We start from the raw sequence: 22,139 nt of genomic DNA, 5'->3' as shown, positions 1-22,139 counted from the left end.
AAAATGGGAGAGAAAGAGAAATGACTGAAACCGAAAAAGAGGTAGACGTCTTCATTCTCCACTTCCTCAGTTCAATAGCTTCAGATTTCCTATTTACCTACCTCTCACAGCCACCTGGAAAGTCATCACCTAGCGCCTCCTTTGCTCCTGAGTGCATCTTGTATTACACTGAGATTTCTATCATCTTTTGTATGTTTAATAAGTCATATTTTTTAATAATCAAAATATTTGCAAAAATTCTGTGATTTAAAATCAACTCATTACCCATGCACAGTGACTCGTTTAAATAACAAAGTCAACTTGGAATGGTCAATAAATAACTTGATATTTGTTTAGTATTTATGTACTGCACTTATATAATGTTTAGATCTAATTCTTTTTTATAGTTGCTTTTGCGTCTGAAATTCTAAATATTTTAATTTTATTTTTTGACCCCCTAAAGAATATAACGTATCAATTTAGCATGATACTATTCTAATTTCCATGCATAAAACAAATAATTTCCCACCTTCTGTGATGGACATTGTTTATTCTACTCCCTTGTTTGAAAAAAAATCACTAACTGCGATGTCTAAAGCCCTCAAGGAAAATTTTTCGATATGAAATTATAATGGAATGAAAGAGACTTACTGCCAAAAGTAGCTTCATTTCAATTTATGAGAAATAATAAATCAATCATTAAAATGGAAACTATGCATGAATAAAATCAAGAGACAAGACGGTGACAGCATTTTAAGTAAACTTTGTATCAATCCTCAAAAGCCCAGTACTTATTGTTTATGCAGTTGGTGTTTTTATACAACCTTGTATTGAATCTCCCTAATTATGGCATAGTTGAATTACAATTAATATGTAAATAGAAACATAAAACCAGGTTTATCTCATGTAGCGATCTGTATCAGCAAACATCCTTCACAATCCTCCAGTTAGAAAATCTCCTGGGTTGCTTAGGCATTCTATTTTTCTCTTCTTTTAGTTTTAGCAATCTGGTTGGTGAAGCTAACTCAGAGCAGGATATGCTACTCCCCTAACTGTTTACAAATCTTTAACATCTGGAAAAATGTAGCTTCTCTGTTGGTCTTCCTACCTCTCTAACTCAATAACATTAACTGGGATCCCTATCTTAGGCAGAATTGAATTTTGATCATATTCATTTTATAGACATGCTATTTTTTGTTGTTTGCCTTAATTTCCAAAAATCATGACGATTAAATGAATTATTTTATGCAGGGCATAATAGCAAGTTCTGGCCTAAAATTCCAAGGCTTAAAACACAGCCTATAGATTTTACATGAGTCACATGATAAACACAGAATTTGAGGCTATGCTTAAGCATTGCAACCCTCTTAAACTCTGTTTCTTCTGATTGTTCTCTTATTTTAGGAATACTGAAGCCTGAAAAATGGTCTTTGTTACTTACCATTATGCCAATGTACCAGCTATTTGGAATCAGCTGGAAATTTATTTTATTTTATTTTTTAATTTTATTTTGAGTTTAGTGTAGCAAACATAACAAAATGAGCAATATTAGAAATCAACAACAAAACTAATAGATTGATTAAATTATATCACTCTGTCCTTGGCTGCCTGGCAAATCCGTATCTTTTTTGTTTATAAATCCTGATTCCCTGACCACAGGGTTTGGCACATTTTCCTACACTGAACCAATTATAGTGTCCTTTGCCCTGTTTATGATGTTTGGAACAGGGGTAGAAATATGACTTAAGCATGGCAAGTTAGTATCTTTAAAAAATATTAGTTATAAATGTTAGTTATAAAGTGCCTTGGTAATCTTTTTATCATTAAATAAGGAGAATGTGCATATTTGAGATATATGGGATGAACTGAATGTATGGATGGCTTAAAGCTGATTTGTCTGTCACCACCATTAGCAGGTGTGTTCTTTTAATGACAACAGATCCATCATAAGCATCTCTGGGTATCAGACACACTGATACACAAGTTTTCCATCCACATAATTCTTCTTGGTTTCTAAGAAAGTAAAGAAAGAAAATTACTCCCAACTGGAGCCTAAACCTATACTATAGTTTCATGTGATAGTTTAGCAAGAAAAATTGCAGCATTTGCAAGAGTTGGGAATGGCATTTGGAAATTAAGATTTCATGCGTATAGCTCAAGAGCTGCTATTTAGTGGGGAATTCTCAGTTACTCTACTTAATATTTATGAATAGCCATAAATATTAAAATATCTTTGTTTAGACCCATAGTTTTTGAAAATAGCCATTAAGCTTTTTTGATATTCTTTAAGTACCTAATTCACAGTACAAAACTATGGGGGATGCATTAGGCATACCAGCCACATTAATCCAGTGAAATTCTGTTTTGATTTTTAAATCTGCATTTATCTTTCTGCTTTTTGGCAACTACTTGTCAGCTTCCCACTTTTTAGCAATAACATGTTAGAACACTTAAGTAACTTAATTATAAAGAAAAATCACTAAATTTTAGATTTATTCATATAGGGAGACTGTATGAGTGCAAGTATGAGTTAGTTGACCCCATAATTAAGAAAAATAGCTTTACTAAGCAATTATTCTTTGGAGTCAAAATTATCCACCGGGGTCATCATATTAGACAGGCCAATCATTGTCAAATATTCACATGGACTTAATGATTTCAGCTGCATATCTAAAAAGAAAAAAATTTCAGAAAACTAAAACTGTAAAGAAATACTTTTAGTCACTATTTTTTTCTCTTGAAAAACTGTAGTGCAATCAATATGGAGAGAGGTTTTTAATTTTTTTCCTATTAAGAAATAGCAGGCAGATGAAAATTTTTTAATTTTTAAGCCAAGAAAACAATTACGATTTTACATATATTTAATAAAATCCAAAGAACCAGCACACTAAAAAATTCAGCGTAAATATTTAAACACAAAATAAAAACTATTGCTAGACAGTCTAATGCTTTTGGACAAATTCCTGCCATATTATTCATAAACATGGCCTTCAGTAAATAGTCTCTCTGTAATTATTTATTTGGCTGGGCAATAAAAGCTCCATCTCTTGTACAATTGTTCTTCAACTCCCAGGCAATTAATATGTCTTGCTAGAGAAATATAATATGCAATATATTATCTTATAAGAATTCATCCTACAACATAGAGCACATTTATACAATGTTAGAAATATAAACTCCTCATAGATCTCACTGAATTATCCTTATACTTTTGTTTTAAGGGCTTTGTATTTTATCTATGGAATCAACAGATTCTTTTTTTTTTTTTTTTAAATGCTGGGGGTAGGAGTTTATTAATTCATTCATTTATTTTGACTGTGTTGGGTCTTCGTTTCTGTGCGAGGGCTTCCTCCAGTTGTGGCAAGCGGGGGCCACTCTTCATCGCGGTGCGCAGGCCTCTCACTATCGCGGCCTCTCCCATTGCGGAGCACAGGCTCCAGACACGCAGGCTCAGCAGTTGTGGCTCACGGGCCCAGTCAGTTGCTCCGCGGCATGTGGGATCCTCCCAGACCAGGGCTCGAACCCATGTCCCCTGCATTAGCAGGCAGATTCTCAACCACTGCGCCACCAGGGAAGCCCTCAACAGATTCTTTATCTTTGTATTTTATCTATGCAAAGTCTCTTTGATGGGTCTATAATACCTCTGATTATAAGGGGAGATCCAAAAAAGGCTTAAATAAGGAATGGAATTGGTTTTAAGAGCAATCGTATAGCTATTTTTCTTTATAAAAGGCAGAATTATATGTTGCTCCCATAGACGTGAACACATTTGTAGATTTCTATGTATCTACATAGTGGAGATGATTTCAGTTCTGCAGCTCTGGTTTTGACAACAGATTGGGCAATGTTTATTTAGGTACATGAATCCTGAGCCCATGAAGGCTTTAGGGCTCAAAATAAAATTCAATCAACCTCACTATGTGAAGAGAAAGTTTATAACTGTTTGTCTGTGTGATGAGCATCCCCTCATCATTGTAGGACTTAAGCAAAAAGACAAATCATGGTCTATCACATGCCCCTCAGTCCTTACCATTCCCCAAAGTACAGAGAGACAAGTAGATCAGCTGTTATTACTGGCCAAGGCAATATTGAAGGAGCTTAATCCATATCTCAATGCCTTTCCTGATATGAAGGAAATTATATGCTTGCCAGGCTTGAAGAGATCGTATCAGTCTTTCATCATTGTATTTCTAGGAACTGCAGGACACATGGAATGTATTCAATTTATATATATATATATATGTTAAAGAGGACATGGTAAAAAACTCTCAAGGTAAAAAAATTAACTGTTATGTACTTTATACGTATGTGTGTGTGTGTGTGTGTGTGTGTGTGTGTGTGTGTGTGTGTATAAATTCTGCTTCTTTCTTCATTCATTTTTGAATTTTCCACCATTCTTTTTTTTTTTTTTTTTTTTTGGTATGGGGGCCCCTCCCTGTTGTGGCCTCTCCCATTGGCGGAGCACAGGCTCCGGACGCGCAGGCTCAGCGGCCATGGCTCACGGGCCCAGCCGCTCCATGGCATGTGGGATCTTCCCGGACCGGGGCACGAACCCGTGTCCGCTGCATTGGCAGGCGGACTCTCAACCACTGCGCCACCAGGGAAGCCCTCCACCATTCATTTTTTTAAATTTACTTATTTATATTTTTGGCTGCATTGGGTCTTTGTTGCTGTGTGTGGGCTTTCTCTAGTTGCGGCGAGCAGGGGCTACTCTTCGTTGCGGCCTTCTCATTGTGGTGGCTTCTCTTGCTGTGGAGCACGGGCTCTAGGGCACACGTACTTCAGTAGTTGTGGTGCGTGGGCTCAGTAGTTGTGGCTCACAGGCTCTAGAGTGCAGGCTCGCTAGTTGTGGCACACGGGCTTAGTTGCTCTGTGGCATGTGGGATCTTCCCGGACCAGGGCTTGAACCTGTGTCCCCTGCAATGGCAGGTAGATTCTTAACTACTGCGCCACCAGGGAAGTCCCCACTGTTCATTATTATCTTCAATACATGAACGTTTTCAGTCATGCAGGAATCACAAAGTTGGCATTCTTCATGACAATTTGCTTTACTTGAGAAAGAGACTGCATCTCTTCGGGAGGGCATATTTTTTCTTTTCAAAGACATTTATGTAAGTCAAATAGGATCATCAAACCAAGTCACTTTTATTTAGTAATTTCAGAGCTAAGTAAAATGTGTCTCAAATTCCTTTTTAATGCCTCCATTTTTTATGCAGTCATCTCCACGTGATTTAGTTATATGTCTTTTTAAAACAACATTCCAAGGGAATATTTTTTTTAAAGTCTAAGCATACCTAAGAGAAAAGCATCCATGAATTCTTAAATTAGAGATTTGTGACATATTTAATTTATGAAAACACTTTAGGTGGCACTGAAAAACCCCATACCCCTAAAAGAATCCCTATTGTTTCCAGTACAGTGTTACTTTAATAATGACTAATTATATTAATAGTATTCATTGTGTCATTGAACCATGAAATTATAAATCTCTTTCCTTCCCTTAGTCTCTTTGAACAAAATGGTTGAATAGCCTGATAAGTTTACAAATCCTATCAGCAACATTCAGAATTTATTGTATCTTGATGGAATCAGTTCAATAAATAAAATATAATTCTAGTCAATGACATTTTGTATCAGCGTTTCAAACTCTTCAGTATGTTTAAACAATTGATTTTTCAACAGGATGCAATCTGCTATTGATAGTCTGTACTGGTGTTGATGATCTATAGTTCTTAAGGAACTACTTATTTTGCTATAGAAGTGTTTCAAAGCTCCTTTAATTACTTTAGTACCTTTTATGACATATAATTGTAATATGTAAAATTTCCCACCATTTCCTTCTCTCTAAGCTTTCTTCCTTAAGGCAGTTAACCAGTAATATAATTTCTTCTCCCATTATGGAGCTGACTTCTTATCCACATCTCCAGTCCTCCACTAAGTATTTCTACCTCTAATTCTCTTCTAGTTATTTCTAATTAGATCAAAGTCAACATATCCAAAAAAGAACTTATTTTCCCACGAATCCTGTTCTTCCTCTTGCATTCCCAAGACAAATCATCCAAGTTTGAAATTCTGTTGTAGTCATTGATTCTTTTCTCTTTTGCTGTTCTCTCCATTATTATATCTGGTACCATACACGTTCCATTACTTTGGCCTCTCATTCATAAAATCATTGCATCTGCCCTTTTCCTCTTGCCTGCCAGATGTCATAACCTGTGCTCAAGACCCTATCTCTGTTCTCACCTCTCAGGCAGGTCCAAAATGGCTCGAGAAAGCAAGGGAATCATGAGAAGTTTGCCTCTGTTACAAGAGATTCGGAATTGTGTTGATGTAAAGCTATCACATTGCAGAGTATTTTTTCCTTTGAAGAGACCTCTACACCACTATTAAAAAGAAAGAAAAATAAAACAGAGGAGCATATCTACTCATGATCCTTTCACAAAACTATATAAAATGTTAAGGATATTGGGTAATGCTGGAAGTCATTTCTGAAATAAATCTCTAGATGATTCGTAAGATGTAATAACAGCAAAAACTTTCATCTATTGTCAAGGCTCAAGAGCTTGTATTACATAAGTATAATAAATATAATTTAGGTTAAGGATAATAGGTCCTCTGCATTAAGATGTAGAAAATGCATCTTTACTAAAGAAAAAAAAAAGCAATATAATACTAAATAATCATAAATTCCTATTTAAAAGTGCTTTAATAGCTTCTCATAGAACTTGGCTTTCTAACCCTATTTCCCCTACTAATTCTTTTTTTAAAGATTTTTTTTTTTGATGTGGACCATGCTTAAGGTCTTTATTGAATTTGTTACAATATTGCTTCTGTTTCATGTTTTGGTTTTTTGGCCACAAGGCATGTGAGATCTTAGGTCCCAGAACAGGGATCGAACCCGCACCCCCTGCATTGGAAGGCAAAGTCTTAACCACTGGACCACCAGGAAGGCCCTCCCTATTAATTCTTAAGTTCCTCAGTTGTAAATTATTCTATCCGATGGATATTCAAAAACTGAACATGCTTAATTCCAGTGGCTACTAAAATTTAAACTAAACGTCCATAGGTAGAGGAGGAATAATGATTTTCAAGGGTATCTGTTTGAAATACGTGCATCACTGACCAATGCCATTCCAAGTACCAAATCATCTAGAAAATTCATCTAGTTAGCTGGATATAAAAGCACCAAATCTACCCAAGTGAAAGATACAGTCACTTCTGGACATAGAAGGCAAGGGCTCTATCAGTAGCTAAATCCATTTGCTTTTACTTCAGATGTTTTAGAGATACATCCTTCATTTTCTTTATCTGTTATCTATTCTAATTAAATCATTCTTATTTAATCTCAACTGACTAACTGCGACAGACTCCTTTTAAAATATACTCTTTTTTTAATTTAATTTAAAACATTGAGGTATAATTGATGTACATTATATTAGCTTCAGGTGTACAACATAACTAAATATTTGTTATCTATTGCAAAATGATCACCACAGTAAGTCGTTAACATGCATCTCCATACATAGTTACAAAATCTTTTATTCTTGTGCTGAGAACTGTTAAGCTTTACTCTCTTAACATCTTTCAAATATGCAATACAGTATTATTAACTTAGTCAAAATGCTGCACATTATATCCCTATGACTACAATAGACTTCTAATGGGACGTTCTACCACCAGGCCAGGTTCTCCTTCCTTTTTCACCTACAAAGCCACAACTTATTGCATTCTTAAGGTCAGTGATCCAAAGTGAATCACTTGTCATGTAAATTTCATATTGGAACATTTCTGATGGTTTAGTGGTTGTTCACACACTAGAATCTATTCTTCCTCATGGGACATTTACAGTACCCTTTGCCTTCAACTCCTGTCTTGTAGACATTCACCTTTGCATCCCTTCTGAGCATATGATATATGTACACACACATATATATATAAACATGTATATATACACACACACGTGCACACACATATAGACATACAGACCATTTTATGCTTTAATATTTGACTATTATCAGTTATTTTCAAACTGGCCCTATAAATATATCCCTAAAGGCATAAGAGAATGACAGAATCACCCAGAGAAGTATGGGATATAACTTTCCTTGGCCAATCACCTTGGCCAAGCCATAGTTTCCACTAATGTCTTTTAATTCATTTTAAAAAGCACAGAGGGTCTCCTTTCTACTCCATAATATGCCTAATATTGTTTTAATTCAGAAAAGATATTTTAAATTACTTATGAGATTAACACAGTGATGTAATTAAATTATGTATATGTGACAATACAGTAAATTACACCTACTCATTTATGTGTGTGTTATTTCACCTTGAATATGAATCCCCTGTTAAGGGATTATAGCTTATATGTTGTTGTATTACCTAAGTCACTGGAAAAAAATGTTTCTAGGGAAAAATTATATATATATATATATATATATATATATATAAATGAATTACGATAATATGGAAAACTTTTTTCAATGATATTAAAATTTTATGGAAGACAAATATTTCCTTTCAGTATCTTTCAGAAAAATACATTAATATAATTTTAAAGCATTGATATATTTCTCCTCTCAATGTAACTCTATTACCATTAAATGTGGGGTAAAAAGATTTATTTCCCATTTTAATTGCTGATTTGGCTATTCGGTAGAGAATCCATTTATCTGAGGGAGTATTAAGAGCGGAAGAAAACCAAAATTGCCCTAAAAACCTTTTATTTTTTGTAACTCCTATATAATTTGAAAGCCAACATTTTGAATATATCATTTTAATAATTAATAGACTATTTTTAGCACAGTGTTAGATTTACAGAATAATTGAATGGATAATACAAAGAGTTCTATATTACCAACCCCTACCCACTCTCCATGCCTACACAGTATCCCCTCGTATTAACATCTTGCATTAGTGTAGTACACTCGCTACAGTTGTAGAACCAATAATGATACATTCTTCTCATTATTATAGTTCATGGTTTACGTTAAGGTTTACTTTTTGTGTCATAGATTTCCAGGAGTTTTAACAAATGCAAAATGATGTATATACACCATTATATTTTTTTTAAAGGAGTAATTTTAGGTTCATAGAGCATTAAAATTCCATACAGAATAGTTTCACGACCCTAAATATCCTCTGTGCTCCACATATGCACCCCTTGCCCTCCCCTGAATCCCTGGGAACCACTGATTTTTTACTGTCTCTATAGTTTGCCTTTTTCAGAAAGTCATATAGTTGTAATAATACCGTATGTAGCCTTTTCAGACTGGCTTTTTTTTTCACTAAGCAATGTGCATTTAGGGTTTCTCCATGTCTTTTCATAGCTTGATAGCATATTTCTTTTGAGAGCTGAATAATATGTCATTGTATGAACATACCACAGTTTATTTATTTATTCACCTTTTCAAGGGCATATTTGTTGCTTCCGGGTTTGAGCAATTATAAATAAAGCTACTATAAACATTCATATGTAGGTTTTTTGTATGGATGAAAGTTTTCAAGTCCTTTGGGTAAATACTAAGGAGCACAATTTCTGGATTGGATTATATGGTAAGAGTATGTTTAGTTTTGTAAAAAACTGCCAAACTGTCTCTAGAGTGGCTGTACCATTTTTGCATTCTAACCAGCAATGAATGAGAGTTTATCTTTTTACTTTTAACCTATCTCTGTCTTTATATTTAAAGTGGGCTATTTTGTAGACAACATATAGGTGGGTGTTGTTTTCTATCCACTTTGACAGTCTCTGCCTTTTAATCGGTGTATTTAGGCTATTCACATTTAAAGTAATTACTTGTATCACTTTAGATAGATTACTATCTGTTGTGCTTTAAATGTTCTCTATTTGCTGTACTTGTCCTTTGTTTCTTTTTTAATCTTCCCCCCACCTTTTTTTTTTAATTTATGGTTTTAAATGAGAAGTTTACATAATTTCATTTATTCTTTGATCTTAGAATATGAATTTGGCTTTTAAAAAACCACAAGTGGCTGTCCTAGTGTTTGTAACATACATTTACCAATAATTTAAATCTATTTTCATATACCATTATGCCACTTCACAGGTAGTATACGTAAGTTATAAAAGAGTGTTCCCAGGTCCTCCCTCCCTAGAAACTCCTTCTTAAGAGCCCTAGCCTTGCAGTTCTTTTAGCTGGAACTCAGTGTATTATACAGGAGCCCTGTTCTTGTGGTGGTAAGTTTGGGGGGAAAGGGAAGGGTCCTATAACCCTACAGTTAGGTCTCAAACTTTTAGTTGTCCTGTGTTTATGTGATATGACCTTCACAAGTGCTTCTCGGCTTTTTGTTTTTATTTTTTCCTTCTTAAGTGAGACAGAAAGGCTACAGGAGGCTGCAGTTGGGTAATTTTACTTCCTTATCAAAACAGATAAGCCTCTGCTGAGGTTTTTTTCACCTCATTGGGTAAGCCTTTGTTTTATTCATAGCCAAATCTCTGGGAATATGTCAAAATGTGTTTTTTTTCCCGCAGGGTTGAGGTTACTTTTACCTTCATCATCACTGAAGCCAAACTTGAAGGGATTTTTCTCCAATCTTCATCACGAGAACCTGGTGGAGCTTCTGGAGGTAAAACTCATGAAAGCGTGTAGGTCTTCCTTAGGCTGCCCTCTTCCCCCAGGAGTTTTTAGCTTTCAGCTTTGTCTGTACTCAACCTCTAGCAACACTGTTTATGTGTTCTGACAAGTTACTGGCTTCAGTGGCTTCTGCTAAAGGTATGTTGCTATGCAGTCTCTGTATTAGCCTGTCTCTCTAGTTTTGGGGGTGGTGATTTGTTATGTGACCTCAGTTCTCTGACTGAGCTAAGAAAAGTCACTGATTTTCAGTTTGTTCGGCTTTTTTCTGGTAAAGAGGGGAGTAGTGCCTTCCAAACTCTTCAATGTAAGAGCAGAAGCTGGAATTCCAGATCTATCTATCTATCTATCTATCTATATCTACCTATCTATCTATCTAATTTGTGTTCCACTCATGACTTACCTAGACTAGGTCATTCATTTATTCATTCATTATTGCACGGATCTATAGTCAACAAATTAATCAAGTAAGCAAACAAACAAAATTTTCTAAGTTGTTTTCATGGGCCAATTTTTTCCCCCCTGCGGAACAGCCTACAGAAATGAAAGATAAATAAACAATTAAATACAGTACATTTGTTTTTCTGGTAGACTAGCTTCTTGAGGTAAGTCCATGGGACATGTATGTTCCTGGTAACTTGGAAGCAAATAACATGCACCTAACTCAGTTCTAAGTGATGAGAAGTACTTTCCTGGAATAAGAACATCTGACATGAGCTTGAGGATATATGGAATTATTCAGGTCAAAGAGGAAGAGAATGAGTGACAGACATGAAGGAGGCAAGGAGACCCAGGCAAAAAATGGTAGAAAAGAGGTAGGATAATGTAGCCTTTTATGCCCAGGAGCATTCACCAACAATCACTATTCCTTAAATATGTCAACAAATATATTTACTACACATACAGAAAAAATTTAAAATTTTTCTCTGGGTATCCGTTCAAATAAGAAAGGTCTTTCTGTTCAAAATTTCCTCAGGAATAATTAAAAGCATGTATCTTATCACCAACAATTTAATTCATAATAGGCCTCCAAAAAAGCAATCAGGTCCACACTAATTAACAAGAGAGTATCAACAATCAGAGACTCATGGTCTTACTTTCTGATCAGCCAAATACAGATTGCTTTTGAGAAGAAAGGGTTAACCAACAAATCAGGCATATAGTACATCTCAAAAAACAGCATCATCTTTTACTTCATAACGTCGTCAGGTTTGCTCTCAGAGTATATATTATACCACCTTGGATTTTTACAATGCAAATCCACAGCACTCTACAAGGTCCTTCCCGTGTAAATGTCTTCAGATGCATAATCAAGCACAGAGAATCAAAAATATGCCTGTTTTGTTACACAGAGCAGGGAGAAATGTTTGCTCAGATAGATTCTGGACACCATCTGGGAGACAAGCGCCTGGTTTTGCAACAGATTGAATAACTTTCCTGGAGAATCTGGAGAAAAGCCCTAACTACTTTAATAGAGAGTTGATTTTACATGCCTGTAGTCTTCATTTTGGTGTGTCTTAAAGGCACTCCATATGGTTGAATGGCAAAAGTAGTCATTAGCTTAACAGAGTGTTCAGGCTTCCATCTTTCTGTGGGAGACATGCAATATTTCACCTTATAGAGAGTTGGTTTTCATTGCACATGGCAATTACTCTTTTTACTAGCCAAGCGTCTACTGCATACGTATGCTATTTGATTGATTAGATTGGAAATTTAATGTTACAGTTCATACGTTAGTAATAGGTCAATATAACATGTACCAGGCACTCCACTATCAATAATATGAGTGGATCAACTGCAGCACAAATTAGTACTTGGAGCAGGAAGGATGACCTTGCCAGGCAGGAAATACTTGATCTGCAACACAGAAATCCTAGAGCAAAGTTCATCTTATTAGAAGCTTCCGTGTGGAACTTGTGGCTGGAGGGCACATGGGTTCCTAACAGGTAAGTGCTCATAAAAGCAGATGACAAGACACAGTTCCAAAATACAAGAGACAGACTACCTTTTTATGTACCTGTCCATACATACCTTTCTTGGAAGATGCTAGAAAGAAAAGCACTTTGGCATCATGTAGTAAAAGATACAATTAGGGCTTCTCTGGTGGCACAGTGGTTAAGAATCCACCTGCCAATGCAGGGGACATGGGTCGAGCCCTGGTCAGGGAAGATCCCACATGTCGTGGAACAACTAAGCCCGTGTGCCACAACTACTGAGCCTGCACTTTAGAGGCCATGGCCACAACTACTGAGCCCATGTGCCACAACTACGGAAGCCCACGCTCCTAGAGCCCATGCTCCGCAACAAGAGAAGCCACCGCAACGAGAAGCCCGCGCACCGCAACAGAGAGTAGACCCCGCTCGCCGCAACTAGAGAAAGCCCACGCGCAGCAACGAAAACCCAACACAGCCAAAAAAAAAAAAATTAAAAATCAAAAGAGATTAGAAGAGTTGGATATGTAAATGGAAAGTATTGCTCATAATTGTATCCTGTTGATAGTTTCTGAAGTGGAAGAAAAGTAGAACAGCTTTTTTTGTATTGAACGAAATTCTTTTTAAGCATGAGGCTAGTACACCTGCTAGAAAAAGTAACCTATATATGTTTCTATCTACACAAAGAGGGAGAGCTGAGGAAAAAAAAAATCCATTTATTTATCACATATTAGACCAGATGCTAGCCTTGAAATCTCAGATATGTTATCAAATATGACCTCCCTAACAGTAGTTCAAGCTAAGAATGTTAGGCTTTCATTGCAAATTGGAAGAGTCTTGGGATGGAAGTATATCAGCACGTTCCTAAACTTAAAATGTTAAGTGGAAGCTATAAGATTTCAGAAATAGAAATCCACAATCCAGACTTCTTTTCATGTGGTCCTTTTCTCTGTTTCACCTTGGTTTCCTTGCAGAAGCAGCAGCCTTCCAAGCAAGGAAAACATCATTCTCCCACAAACCATGTACTCAGCTGGCCCCAATGACAAGAAAAATGTACATGTGGGGTAGCTTAATTAAAGGGCACAGAATAGTAACCATGAAATAGAGAGTAGAAGATACAAAGCAGAGAATTGTGGGTGAGGAATAAAAACAAGACCAAACTGAGGTCATTGTTGTAATAGAATTTTTTTTTGTAATGCAGCATTTAAAAAATAAAATATGTTGCAGATTATAACAATGGTTCCAATTCCTAAACACTTCATGTGTTCACACCCTTTACCTTATAACTCTGTAATATCCTCCCTCTCTGACCCCATATTTGGGCCATTTGAATTTTAGCAAGCATTGCACCAAGAGAGGACTGGAAGAATTACTGGGTTTGCTCATTTTTCCCCTTCTATCACCATGAGAAGGAAATACCTAGGCTAGCCCAGTAATCCCAGAAGGAGGGTGAGAGATAACACAGATCAGAGGTGAGTCACTCTATCATTCCAATCAAGGCCCTCTTAGCTAACAGTTAGCCAACCCCCAGATAGCTGAGCAAACCAAGCAAAGAAGAGAAGAGCTGCCTAGCTGACCACCGCCAACACCTAAGCAGAAAGTGCTTATTATGCCCCTGAGGTTTTCGTTTGTTATGCAACATTATCATGACAATAGAGACCTGACATAAAATAAAGTGATAAATGCCAACATATATTAACATTAATCATTATTATGGTAGTCTCCTTTGTTGATTGTATTTCTGTTATCTTTCCTTGTTTATCTCCAGGAACTTTTGCTTTCCGAAGACAGACGTGTGATGTGGCATTTGATATAGAGATAGTAAGAGCTGTTACATCATCATTGCGAATTGCGGCCTTTCACAAATTCAGCCTGAACTTATCATTACTGGGGCCAGGATGATGGCTTAAGCTAATCAAGACCCACACCTAAAATGAGTATGTGCCAAGTTGCTTGACTAGAAAATATAGATTAGTACTAAGAAGAAAAAGTACTAGAAAATATAGATTAGTACTAAGAAGATAAGTACTAAGAAAAAATATAGATTAGTACTAAGATGACTGCTAAAGAGATAATTAATAAGCAGGTATCAGAGTCTAGAAAGGAGCTGAATGAATGAATAATAGACAACTGACTGGATGAATGAATGTTTTAAAGCTTAGATAACAATAGTTATCCTTTAAGAAGAATTTGAGTATGATCTGCTGGATATTGGTCATAATTACTAAAGGATACTAGGCTAAGCAAGTTTTTATTTTGATATTAAACATATATGCAGTGATACGGCATGCAGTTAATATATTTTATGTAAACTTTATGCTCTTTAGACATTATCGCTTACAGTCTAGAAAATGGTGGCTTCTAGGCTGAATGGTGGGTGTGCATTAATTTGGGTATTTAATGTAGAATCAGTCTGCTGAGGAAGGCTTTTGCAGAGTCTATTTAAACTTGCTTTCAGTTGAATCCCAAGTCATTCTTTGTGTCTATAATGTGGAACTACTTAATAATCTGTAGCAAAAGCAAAGATTTGAGGACAGATCGGATTCCCAAATACATCTTGAATGCATACCATAGACTACCCAATGGTTACAAATATATTTCATATGAGTAAATGAAAGGGAACGATGGATGCTAATCAATTAGCATGTACCATTCAAATTATCAGTCTAACAGCAAACTTTCAATAAGTGCTGAGCTAAAATAGTAAAATTTAATTGTCAAGAGTCAAACCTTATTAATCAATTCCGTGCCTAATTATTAAATAATTTGCTAGTACTCTTAATAGTCAAACAAAGGAATCTATCAAAATATAATATCGGACTGACATCATTAAATGGATTTCTGTTCAGTGATAAATCACTATCTGGTATTAACCGCATAGAAGAATTAAGATTAGTTAATTAGTAAATCTGGAATTGATTTGCAAGCTGCATTCAGATTCCCTGATAACCATATATGGGGGGAGGGAGGGATGCTGCCCGCCCACAGTGTGAGAGCCCTGTGGAAGAATATTCTTCACATTGAAAATGCTGTCTTCTTATCATGAGGACACCCCTGCTCCAAGCTGTTGGGAGTATAAAAGCCAAGAATTCCCTGGAGATTAAAAAGTGGCTACATGGCCTGCTTACCGAAAGTCTAAAATATATGAAGTTAAACTGATGAAAGTTGTAAGAGCCCAGTTGGCTTTTCTTGATTCTACGTTGTATACACTCTATGTCAGACTCTTCACATTATTTTTCATGTATTAAGTTGTTTATTTTTTACAACTAGTTTATGAATTGAAAATATTACTGTCCTATTTTACAGGTGAAAAATCCATAACACAGAGAGATTAAGGAATATGTCCAAGGTCAATTCACACCTAGTAAATGAAGCTGCTAGGATTAAATTCCAGGCAATTTAGCATCAAAGTCCATACTCTCAAAGCAGCAGTTTACCCTAATGCCCCATAACTCAACAAATTGCATTTTGCAATATTTAAACTCCCTTGTGTCACCTGGGAAGCCGAGACTGGCTTGTATTTAAAAAGCTCTTCACCCTCCATGATGCGTTTACATTTGATATCATAACAACCCAGAGGGGAAGGGAGGATACTAAGAATGACATAGCGACATAGCTTAAGACGGCTAGTTTGTTTGTCTTTTACCATGTGTTGCTGTGTGCCGTTGGGTTTTTTAAATTTCTTTTTTCTGATATACTTATGTCTCACCTTGTTCTAGACATATTTAAGAATTTTACATAGGCAGGACTTGGTATCATAAGACCATGCTGCAGTCCAGAACTCATGTGAAGTATCCAGAAAAGGGTTTTATTTCTGCTCAGGGACTGGAAAGATCTGTCCACCTCTGGCAAAGCAGCTCTATGACTGGTTGTAAGCAATAAGCCAGCAGATTGACTTCACTCAGTCTCTTCATGAACTTTATTCCATTTGTGTACACTGAAAAGGCATATTAGAATGATCATTAAGACACTTTAGATTCTAATATTCTAGGTGTTAGTTAACTGCATTTCCTAGTCTGCAAGTAGAAACTCAGTGCTAAATGCTCAGTAAGTTTTGAAAAGACAAGTGAAGATGCTCTTTTAATATAAAGTATTCCCATGCTTTTGGTATACCAAATAGCCTATCAGGGTGTGTTGAAATCACCAATGATACAGCACTTTGTCAATTCTGGCTATTTTTCATAAAAGACATCATCCACCACACTGGTTTGCTTGATCATTCTCCTTAATATATATTGCCTAAACCGATATCTAATGTAAACTATGATATTGGCCTTTGGCCTAGAAATGTAAGAAACAAAAATAAAATGGCATTTTTAGGAGACATTGGAAATACACCCTAAAGATAAAATCAATAACAAAAATGAAGATCAAAAAAAGTAAAAGCATGTACATCTAAATGCAATTAGTTGGAATACTCAGACTGTATGTGTTTGTGTGTGTGTGTATGGGTTTTCTAATGGTGATTTAGAGGGAAATTTGCTAGTAAAAATGGAATTTGGGACTAGACTATTCCATGGCTTATCAGTATAATGCCAGAAGTAGTGGTTCCAACTAGAAAACAATCTCATGCAAGCAAAGTCCACTGAAAATTTTAGTTATTTCATAATGCAAACCCAGGCACAGATTCAGATTTTAGCAAGCTGAAACAAAAGGATGCAGGATTAAGCTGCAATTTCATTTTAAAGGTCTGGAAAGAACACTATGATCTAATGTGGAAAGACACTAATCACTGAGGACCATAATGATTCCTGTTTGATAATTTTAATATGTAAGGGCACCTGATTAAAATTTGAGGGGCATCTTGAGTATTTCTGAAGCTAAATTAACATTTATTGAGTAGTTCTTGGTGCCAGGCTCTGGGCTAGTTGCTTTGCACATCATATCCCACCTAATCCTCATGAAAACTTTGGGAGCTAAGTTTCATTAGCTAGGAAAATGTTTAGATTTTAGTAAAAAGAACATAAAACTTGGAATCAGCTCTACATGGATTCAAGACTGTCATTACCAATATTCTGAGTGACATTTTTAGATGAAAGGGACATGCAAATTGGATAGATGCTCTCTCATTTTAAAATTTGATACATTTTGTGTGTCATTTTCAAAATATATATTCTGTTATAGTACATATTTTAATGTCTTCACACTTAACAGAGAGAGACACTGATAATGGTGGAAAAGTTATAGATGAAGTGTAGGGGAAAAGAGGGAGGACGTTTGTATGTTGTTTCAAGTCTGTAAAAAGAGAGTGCTTTGTTCAATGAAAATTTGGACTATTTTCCATCCCTTAGCGTAAGACTGATGGTAAAGTATCACACTGGAACTATTCTCCTGTAAAGGGCAAGAATCTGTCAGGATAGGCTAGATTGTGATGAGGTAACAACCAATCCTAAATTTTTGCGACGTAACACAACAAAGCTTTAATTCCCTTTCACAGAGAGTCAGCTGTGGGTTGGAAGATTCTCCAGGTCAACTCTGCTCTGTGTGATGGCTCAGCATTGCACCTCTGAATCAACTCCTGCTTGCATGTTAAGAACAGTGGGAAGAGAGAGATGGGGCATCAAGCATCAGTGATTAAATGCTTCCACCTAGAAGTCACACATATCACTTCATTCACCTGTTTCATTGGGCTAAGAAGTTCAGAGCACCACACCTAACTTCAAAGTGGCAGAGGAGTATACACTTCCTGTCTGGAAGGAGTGGGAAACCTACTGACTAATTGTAAGCTAGACATTTCTATTCCTTCTCGTGCATTTGTAATTTTTCTGAGAAAAATCTGTCAGAGGTATACTAACTTTCTACAGACACTTTCATTCTTTCACTAATGTGTGGAGCAAGTTATCTAGAACTAAAATATCGAATTTCAAAGAAAAATGTACAGAGGTTGCCCTGTGGTCCATTAAGTAATTAAAAAAAAAAGTCTGCCTGGCATTGCCTAAATTCTTGAACCACGAGTTTCTTATGCCTATGAAAGTCTTCCTGAAAGTCATTTAGGTGAACCAATTAACAGGTTGCTGATAACTGACAGGGAGAGCTCACTGAGACTATACCTACCTGAACGTAGAATTTACTGCCAGGAATAAATGTGACACTTAAATTGCTCTATGTTGTTTTGCATTTCTGTCAGGATACTTTAAGCAAGAAAATGGAATGATTTTATAATACCTTAAAGTATTCAATATTTGGTGTAATATTATAATATGGGAGATCCTTCAATGAAATATTAGCTGGAGCAGGTTGCTTGATTACTATCATGAATGTCAAAAGTATGTAATGTGGTACTGAATACAATTCAGTGATTAAATGAGTTAGTAACATCATATCCCCTTAGAGGAAGGAAACAGGAGACCAGGAAGTTAAAAGAATTTCCAATAATAATCTCTAATAATATTATATTTAAGAAAAAAATAGAACAACAGATTTAAATCTAAATGTAGAAGGATATTTTGCCTATAATACAAATCTCTCTTGAAAAATAAATATGTTAAAAGGCAAGAAGATATTAACTGAAAAAAATGAAAACTTCGGGAATATGAAATTTAAAATACACTTTCCCTTAATTTCTTAAAAGATTTGAACTTCTGAAATGTTTGAGAATGAATAAAACTATAAGTAATAATCAACACATATCTAAAAAATTGTTAAAAACTTAATTTCTTTTTCTTCATCTTAAAAATAGTCATGACAGTACAACCTCACAAAGGTATTGATATTATGAGAGTTAAAACAGAGGTCCCCAACCTTTCTGGCACCAGGGACCAGTTTGGTGGGAGACAATTTTTCCATGGACTGGAGGTGGGGGGATGGCTTCGGGATGATTCAAGCACATTACATTTATTGTGCACTTTATTTCTGTTATTATTACACTGTAATATATGAAATAATCACAAAGGTATTGATATTATGAGAGTTAAAACAGAGGTCCCCAACCTTTCTGGCACCAGGGACCAGTTTGGTGGGAGACAATTTTTCCATGGACTGGAGGTGGGGGGATGGCTTCGGGATGATTCAAGCACATTACATTTATTGTGCACTTTATTTCTGTTATTATTACACTGTAATATATAATGAAATAATTATACAACTCACCATAATGCAGAATCAGTAGGAGCCCTGAGCTTGTTTTCCTGCAACTAGATGGTCCCATCTGGGGGTGACGGGAGACAGTGACACCTGAGGTGTGTTGCTTAAGTCCAGTCTACTCCGTGATCTTGTTTTGGTTGCTGTCACTGCAGAAAACACTGCTTCTCAAAGATAGGATGTTGGAAATGGAAGCAGGCTTTTCAGCGCTTTCGTGGCAATCTCAGGCTATTTCACCTTGACTTTAATCCAGAACGTATGGAGATTTGAAGTTGTCTCAAACATACTTTTAAGGCCACCGTCATTTGTGATCTCAAGCGCTGATCCTGTTCTAGCATGGACAAAGTCGATTCACCTGGCTTATCCACAAATGGGTCACGGATCCATTCCTTCCTAGTTCGGGGGTGTTTTGTGGTTGGGAAGTATTGCTTAAACTCTTTTGGAAGCTGAGAAAGGTGATCATGCACAAGCTGGGAGAAAGAAGACCCTGGGTCAGTCTCTTTCAAAATCTCTGCTAATGTTTGAAACATGTCAAAATTCTCAATGATCACTTGTCGCCCCCATATTTCCAGTTTGGCTTTGAATGCAGCCACTTTATCTGCTGACTTGAACACAGTTGTCATTCTCCCGTGAAGTGACAGATTGAGTTCATTAAGCAGGTTGAATATGTCACACAAGTAAGCAAGTTTTGCGACCCATTCTGTGTCACTGAAATGTGCTGCCAGTGATCACTGTTTTTCTAAAAGAAATCTCTGGAGCGGCTCTTGTAACTCAAAAACTCTGGCCAGTGATCTACCTTTAGAAAGCCATCTTACTTCTGCGTATAAAAGAAGACATGTGTGCTCTGTGTCCATCTCCTCACAGAGCTGCGTGAGCAGACATGAGTTAAGGGCATGTACTTTAATGTGGTTGATAATTCTAATCACATCTTGCAAAACGTTTTTAAGTTCAGGTGACATTTTTCGGCTAGCCAGCATTTCTCTATGGGTGACACAGTGCGTAGACTCACATTCAGAAGTGACTTCTTTGACCCGAGTAGTGAAACCAGAAAGCCATCCAGTCATGACAGCCACTCCATCCATGTACATACTGACACAAATGACCAATTCAGTTTTCCTGATACGTAATCATTCAAAGACTTGAATAGCTCTGCAGATGTAGTGTTGGTTGGCAACAAAAGTGCACACAACATATCCTCACGCACATCCTCCTGAAAAATATATCACAAAAAAACAAGCATTGTTGCCTTGTTGTCCACATTGGTAGACTCGTCAACCTGGATTGCATACCACAGTGACTCATTAGTCCTCTCTAACAATTTTGCCTCAATATCCTCTGCTATTTCATCAATTTGTCTAGTTATGGTGCTAGCCGAAAGAGGAACACGTGCCACCTTTTGAACTGCAGCCTCTCCTGAAAGTTCACAACACATATCCTTAGCAGCAGGCAGGGTCAACTCTTCACCAACAGTAAAGGGCTTCTCAGCTTTAGCAATGTGGTTAGCCACTAAGAATGATGCTCTCAGTGCAGACACATTTGATGAAGTGGTGGTCTTCAATAATTGCTTCTGTTCTTTGTGTTCACGCTTTTTTTCTTTTGAAAAACTCCAAAGCCTTGCCTTTTAATGCAGGGTGCTTGGTCTCCATGTGGTGGAGCACTTTTGAAGGTTTCATGGCTTCGTTGCATAGCCGGTCACCACGTATTGTACGAAAGGGGGCTTGGAGAAGGTGAATCACCTGTTGCAATGAACCCATAATTTATGTAGGACTCTTGGTATTTTCTTTTAAATGCAGCTTTCTTATTGTTGGCAGTCTTAAGAGTCTTCTGCTCTCTCATCACTGGGTCTTTCCCCCTTTTCAAAGAAGCCCTCCAGCAACATTTGTTTTTTACTCATTTTGTCTAGGGTTAGCTTGTGGGCTTACGCAAAGTGTTACTGAGACAAGTACACAGTGCGTGAAAGAGGTATGGACAGGAGTGATAAATAAAATAATGGGCGGGCCATGTGTGGACTAAAATAAATGTCGGGTTCTCACTTAAAACCTGCCACCAGATGCAGCTGTACAATTTAAGTACATCAACTCACCTGCCACTATAAAGCCTGCCATCAGATGCAGCTTAATTGTCACTTTCCACTCATGGATAGGGTTTTGATGTGAGTCTGCAAGCAACTGATTTATTATGGTCTCTGTGCAATCAAACCTCTCTGCTAATGATAATCTGTATTTGCAGCCGCACCCCAGAGCTGGCATCACTGCCTCAGATCCATCTCAGATCATCAGGCATTAGATTCTCATAAGGAGCGTGCAACCTAGGTCTGTCGCATGCACAGTTCACAGTAGAATTTGTGCTCCTATGAGAATCTAATGTCGCCACTGAGCTGACAGGAGGCAGAGCTCAGGAGGTAATGCAAGTGATGGGGAGCGGCTGTAAATACAGATGAAGCTTGGCTCGCTCGTCCGCTACTCACCTCCTGCTGTGCGGCCCGCTTCCTAAAAGGCCATGGACTGGTACCAGTCCGTGGCCCTGGGGTTGGGGACCCCTGAGTTAAAAGATGTAACTG

This window comes from Lipotes vexillifer, unplaced genomic scaffold, assembly GCF_000442215.2.
Source record: "Lipotes vexillifer unplaced genomic scaffold, Lipotes_vexillifer_v1.1 scaffold538, whole genome shotgun sequence".
In the NCBI taxonomy this organism is placed as follows: Eukaryota; Metazoa; Chordata; class Mammalia; order Artiodactyla; family Lipotidae; genus Lipotes; species Lipotes vexillifer.
Note: the sequence above shows the minus strand (reverse complement) of the source record.